The sequence below is a fragment of the Pongo abelii genome, chromosome 1 (assembly GCF_028885655.2).
Source record: "Pongo abelii isolate AG06213 chromosome 1, NHGRI_mPonAbe1-v2.0_pri, whole genome shotgun sequence".
NCBI lineage: Eukaryota > Metazoa > Chordata > Mammalia > Primates > Hominidae > Pongo > Pongo abelii.
Window position 1 is genome coordinate 190,424,007 of NC_071985.2, and position 7,097 is coordinate 190,431,103.

Consider the following 7,097-nt stretch of genomic DNA (forward strand, 5'->3'; position numbering starts at 1 on the left):
GGGTTACTCTTCACCTATGCGGTGGAGGGATGAGGGGGTGAGGAGACTGAGGCTCAGAGACGTTGCTACCTGCCCCAGGTCACACGGCTCTGGCATGGTGGAACTGAGATAGGCACATGGTCCGTGGTCCTGCTGGGTTCCGGTGCTCCCATCCTGAACACCCACACCACCTCGCCTCTTCTCCGGTCCTTGGTTAGCCTCCTCTGAACACCACGGTGCATCTTTGGGGTAGCATTTTGTGAACGCAAAAAGTGTCAGCTTTTCTTTCCTTTTTTTTTTTTTTTTTTTTTTTTTTAAAGATGGAATTTCGCTTTTGTCGCCCAGGTTGGAGTGCAATGGCGTGATCTTGGCTCACTGCAACCGCTGCCTCCAGGGTTCAAGTGATTCTGCTGCCTCAGCCTCCCGAGTAGCTGGGATTACAGACGCCTGCCACCACACTGGACTAATTTTTTGTATTTTTAGTAGAGATAGGGTTTCGCCATGTTGGCCAGGCTGGTCTCAAACTCCTGACCTCAGGTGATCCACCTGCCTCGGCCTCCCAAAGTGCTGGGATTACAGGTGCCTACTACTGCCCCGGCCTTCTTTCCCTTTTCTTGCTTTTTACAACATTCATTGTCGTCTAGCGGGGAGTCTGTGTCACTGTGGAAAGACAAAGAAGGCAGAGCAGCAGAAAGGAAGACGTAGGAGGAGTGTTTGACAATCCATCAAGCCATAAGAATAAAAACTTCATTCTTTTGCAGGAGGAAAAATTCTATCTCCGAAAAATGAGCATAGCAATATGGAGGATAAGGAGAACGGAGAAAAGGCTCAAAACCAAAGTCTTGGAGGTACAGTTAGAGGAGCTAGAAATATTTAACCCAGAGAAAAGTATTATAGTTTTGTTCATTCAACCAACAGTCAAGTGTAAGGCTTCTCCTCTGGGGCAACTATTGTGCAAAGTGCGGGAGACTCGAAAATAAACCAAACAGACATGGCCTCTGTCCTTGTGGAACCTAAAATGGGTAGATGGTTGTGATCTCTGCCTGAAAACACCTGAAGGGGCACGGGGAAGAGAGCATAGTCTTGTTCTGTGCGAATCTCGAAGACAGCTGGGACTGTTGTGTGGAAGTTTCAGCGGGCAGGTTTCTGCCCCAAAGAAGGAAGAACTTGCTAACAGACAGAGCTCTTCTTCCAAAATGGACAGGCGCTTTGGGGAGTTTGTAAGCTCCCCATCATGAGGGAAAGGAGGTATGACCCCTTTGAGAAGTTACAGGCTGGGAACGATGGCTCACGTCTATAATCCCAGCACTTTGGGAGGCCAAAGTGGGTGGATCAGTTGAAGTCAAGAGTTCAAGACCAGCCTGGCCAACATGTGAAACCTCGTCTCTACTAATAAAAAAAAATATATAGCTGGGTGTGGTGGTGCACACCTGTAATCCCAGCTACTCAGGAATTATACTGAGGCAGGGGAATCGCTTGAACTGGGGAGGCGGAGGTTTCAGTGAGCTAAGATCACACCACTGCACTCCAGCTTGGTTGACGAAGTGAGACTCTATCTCAAAAAAAGAATAAAGAAAAGAAAAGAAAATACAGAAGAGGGGCTGTATTAGTTAGGGGCTGCCATGACAAGATACTGTAGCCTAGCCGACTTAAACAACAGAAATTTATTTCTCACAGCTCTGAAGATTGGGAATTCCAAGATCAAGGCACCAACTGATTCCATTTCTGGTGAGGGCTGTATTCCTGCTTGCAAACAGCCACCTTCTCACGATGTCCTCACATGTTTCCTTGGTGTGTGAGCACGGAGGGATAGAAAGCCAGCTCTCTGGTCTCCCTTTTTATTATTTATTTATTTAGAGACAGAGTCTCACTCTGTCGCCCAGGCTGGAGTGCAGTGGCACGATCTCTGCTCACTGCAACCTCCACCTCCTGGATTCAGATGGTTCTCCTGCTTCAGCCTCCCAGGTAGCTGGGATTACAGTCACACACCACCACACCCGGCTAATTTTTGTATTTTTATTATTTATTTATTTATTTATTGAGATGGAGTCTTACTCTGTCACCCAGGCTGGAGCGCAGTGGTGCAATCTCGGCTCACTGCAAGCTCCACCTCCCAGATTCACGCCATTCTCCTGCCTCAGCCTCCCGAGTAGCTGGGACTACAGGCACCTGCCACCATGCCCGGCTAATTTTTTTGTATTTTGAGTAGAGACAGGGTTTCACCGTGTTAGCCAGGATGGTCTCGATCTCCTGACCTCCTGATCCCCCCACCTCGGCCTCCCAAAGTGCTGGGATTACAGCCACTGCGCCCGGCCTAATTTTTGTATTTTTATTAGAGACCTGGTTTCACCATGTTGGCCAGGCTAGTCTCAAATTCCTAACCTCAAGTGATCCACCTGCCTCGGCCTCCCAAAGTGCTGGGATTACAGGCATGAGCCACCGCGCCTGGCCTGGTCTCCCTTTTTTTTATTTTTTTTGAGATGGAATTTCACTCTTACTGCCCAAGCTGGAGTGCAGTGGCTCGATCTTGGCTCACTGCAACTTCCGCCTCCTGGGTTCAAGTGATTCTCCTGCCTCAGCCTCCCAAGTAGCTGGGATTACAGACATGCACCACCATGCCCATTTAATTTTGTATTTTTAGTAGAGATGGGGTTTCTCCATGTTGGTCAGGCTGGTCTCAAACTCCCGACCTCAGGTGATCCATCCACCTCGACCTCCCAAAGTGCTGGGATTACAGGCCTGAGCCACCGCACCTGGCCTGTTCTCCCTTTTTATAAGGTCACTAATCTCATCACAAGTTCTCCATCTTATCTAACCCTAATTATCTCCCCAGAGCTCCGTTTCCAAATACTATCACATTGGGGGTTATGGCTTCCAGTGAATTTAAGAGGGACACAAACATTCAGTCCTTAACAGGAGTCTCAAGAACCAGGCAGTGGGACTAGCTCACCTGAGAGGGCTCTGCTGTGCCTGATTCTGTGCTTCCGTGGAAGTGAGGACCACGTGCACCCCACTGCTGAGGGTCCAGTGTGTATCAGGCAGCTGAACTTAGGCAGGGTGAGGAGTCGAGAACCAGACAGAATGACTGAGTGGTTCACCCATCGCCCTCTCTGCTCTGGGGTTGGGGATGCAAAGATGAGCAAAACCACTCCGGGTTATACCACTCCGAGCAAGTCACTTACCCTCCTGCAATCTTAACTTCTTCATCTGAGACAGGGTATGACAGTGCCACTTACTCATAAAATTACTGTGAGGACGGAATGGGGAAATGTATGTGAAGGCACAGAGTGGATGCCTGAGGAGCATCCAGCAGATGCAAGCGGCCACTTAAGAAAACTAAAAAATTAAAACGGGATGGGACACACAGAAACCCAGATGAGGAGAACACGGAGTAAGAGGCGTGGCAGCAGGTGTTGACTGTGGCAGAGTCTCCACATCAGAGGAGGCTTAGTTTGCACAAGTACCCCTCTTGGCATTCAGGAAAAGCTTCTCAGTAGAAGGGACGTTTCGAGCTAAAACATGAAAGAAGGCTGAGAGGCTGGCTGTGGTGGCTCACTCCTGTCATCCCAGCACTTCAGGAGGCTGAGGCAAGAGGATCGCTTGAGCCCATGAGTTGGAGAACTGCCTGAATAACAAAGTGAGACTCCGTCAAAAAATTAGAAAATTAACCAAGCGTAGTGTCGTGTGCCTGTGGCCCCAGTTGCTTGGGAAGCTGAGGTGGGAGGATTGCTGGAGCCCAGGAGATCGAGGCTGCAGTGAGCCGTATTCACACCACTGCACTCCAGCTGAGACCCTGTCTCAAAAAAACAAGAAGACTGAGGAAGTCGTGGAGTTGGGGGCAAAGTTGTTGTAAACCAAAGGATGAGAAACAGACAGACTGCTGGGCTAACTGGAGAAAGAAAATGGCTCAGGTGACCACACAAATCGATTCACTCATTCTCCCATTGGTCATCAGTAACCTCCCACAGCATCACCGTGGACCCTGCTGACAGCCAGAACCACTCCAGCTCTAAAACTGTAACTCCCATACCACACCAGCTGCCCACAGCCTCTCCTCTTCCCACTCACTGACTGCATGAATCCCTCTGCTTGTGCTCTCTGATGACACGGGCCCCTCCTGCCACTGGCCCTCTACTGTCTTCCAGCCCATCACCCTCTTCTTCCTCATGTCCTTCCTTATCACAGCTCAGCGTGGAGGTGCAGTGTCTCAGTAACAGTCCTTTCAATGCCATGAGTTCTCTTCCCTATGTCTTCATCTCACTGGTCAAGCAAACTCCCCCCCTTCTGCGTCCTCCCATGCCTGTCCCAGTCAAGCCAAACAGTGCTGAGGCAGTCCCACCACGGCCAGAGGCTTCCCCGTAGCTCCAGGACCCTCACTTCGAATGGGCCTTGGACACTGCTCAGTAATCAACCGCTATCCATTGGCATCTTAAAAAACTTCACTACTCCTCAAACCTGCACCCCTCTGCCATTATTCTTAGAGAAGACGCCACCTTCTACTTAACAGAGAAAGAAGACGCCAGCCCTTGTCTTCTCCCATTGACACACACACACACGCACACACACCTGCGTGCACACACGCACGTGAACACATACACATGCAGACATTCAGAGACATGCACACACCCCTACATCCACCCTCTTCTCTTTTCCTCTGTTTCAACATGGAAGCTATCGCTCTCATCTAAAGCCAACCCTCCACCTGGATTCTGGTGCCCTCCCTTTCTCTTTCCTCAGGAACCTATGTTTCTTATTATCCCTTCTTCTCTTGGATTTTCTGTCTCTACTTCTAGATAAGATCCTTTCAGCTAGCCTTTATACACAGTCAAATCACATTCTTTTTTTTTTTTTTTTGAGACGGAATCTTGCTCTGTTACCCAGGCTGGCGTGCAATGGCACGATCTCGGCTCACTGCAACCTCCGCCTCCGGGGTTCAAGCAATTCTCCTGCCTCAGCCTCCTGGGTAGCTGGGATTACAGGCACCCACCACCATGCCTGGCTAATTTTTGCATTTTTAGTAGAGATGGGGTTTTGCCATATTGGCCAGGCGAGTCTTGAACTCCTGACCTCTGGTGATCTGCCCACCTCAGCCTCCCAAAGTGCTGGCATTACAGGCATGGGCCACTGTGCCCAGCCCAAATCACCTTCTTAACCAAAAACAAATGCCACCTCTGTCACCTTCTCATCTCCCTCAGCAACCATTCGCTCTCTGTTTCTCATCTCCACTGCAGAGGCAGGGGCTGTCTGCACTGTCTCCATGTCCCTACCTCCCACTTGTCTTTTCTGACAGCTCTAAGGAGGCATAACTGATGTACAATGAACTGCACATACTGAAAGTATACTATTTGATGAGTTTCGCCATATGTATACACCTGGGAAACCCTCACTATAATTAAGGTAATGAACATCTCCATCACTCACAAGTGTCCTTGTTCCCATGTACAAGCTTCTTGCTCCATCACTCACTGAAAATTCCCTTGATAAAGGTACCAGTAGTGTGCTTGCTTCAGTAGCACATACACTGAAATTAGAATGATACAGCTGCTCAAGGATGACACACAAATTTGTGATGTGTTCCATATTTTTTAAATGTCTTTATTTTAAAATGGTACCAGTGGGCTACCTCTCACCAAACCTGATGGGAAATGGTCATTGTCTCTCAGATGTCTCAGAAATATCCTAAATTCAATCTGTTCAAAACCAGACTGATAGGCTTATCCCCAAACCTACTTCTCCTCCAGTAGCACCACCAGGAATTGTTCCTGACACACTTAGGCAACGCTGCACAAAGCGCCTTCCATTTCACCTACACAGCTGCCTCCATCCCCTCCTCTCCATCTCCATCATCACCACCTTAGCCTCAAACTCCTTAATCGCTCATCTGTAGCATAGCAATGGTCTCCTAACAGCCAACTGTATTATGTTGGTGCACACACGTCACCTCAAAGCTGCAGCCAGAGGGATCTATTTGGAAAGCAAGTATGATCATGTAATCCTCACCCCCATTTATTATAAAATGTGGACAAAGACTGAAATCCATAGCATGGCCTATAGGGCTTGTGAGGTCTGGCCTCTCCTCTCCTCTCCAGCCCTCTCCTACCCCATCCCCACCTTGCTCTCTGCGCTCTCACCACACTGGCCTCTTTTCAGGCCCTTTAACTAACTCAGATTCCCCATCACAGGACTTGGCACATGTTGTTCCTCATCCTGAATGCTTTCCCATTCATGCTTCAGACCTTGGCTCAATAATCATTCCCTCAGAGAAGCCCTTCCTGACTTCACTAAGTGAGTTGAACGTCTTATCCCATCTTCACTTAGCACCTCACTTTTGTAGTGGGTGCCACAGTTGTGATTTGATTATCTATATGCCTATCTGTTTCACTCACAGTTCACTTCCTTTACTAAATTCCTAGGGAAGAGACAGGGTATGTCTTTCTTTGCTCACCATAGTAGCCTCAATGCCTGACCTAGTTGAACTAGTCCCTAGCATTAACAATAAATATGTGTGAAATTAATGAGCATAGAGTGAGTATCTACCCTGTGCCACGCTTTTCTGCATATTCAGTTGCATTTACTCCTACCACCAGCCTTGCCAGTTGGGTATTTTGTTCTTTATAAATGAGATGATCAAGGCTCAGGGAAGCTGAGAAACCTACCCATGGTCACACAGCTGGAAGTGACTAAGCCTGAGTCCTTGTCAGCTCCCAGCTTCCTGGAAGGGGTGAGGGAGCATCTTCATATCCACTCCCATGCTCCATGGGTCTGTGCATAGGAGGTGCTTTACAGCATTACCTCAGTTCGCCCCCAGAATTGGCTTGTGATGTGGGTGCTCCAACCTTTTCCAAATGCAGTCATCTCATTGAATTTCAGAAAGATTATGTGAGCAGCCTACGGTTACTCAGCAAAATTACAGAGCTGGCCTTGTAATACAGAGTATCCGGGATGTTTTCACTGCACTGGGCACGATAGAACAGGCAGGTGAAATCAGCATGGAGGAATCGTTAACTCCCAAACAAAGGTCTGAGCTTGCTGCTGAACCTCCCTCTGGTCACACTCGCCACTCTGAGTCATCTGGGCTTTGGAAAATGCTCTTTCTTGGAGCTGCTCTGTTGGTGCAT

The 7,097-nt window shown here is 48.6% G+C and overlaps 1 pseudogene; it reads left to right on the forward strand.

The window, feature by feature from the left end:
• The first annotated feature begins 5,476 nt into the window (after positions 1–5,476).
• On the forward strand, positions 5,477–5,565 carry LOC112131142 (U6 spliceosomal RNA; annotated as a pseudogene).
• The last annotated feature ends 1,532 nt before the right edge of the window (positions 5,566–7,097 follow it).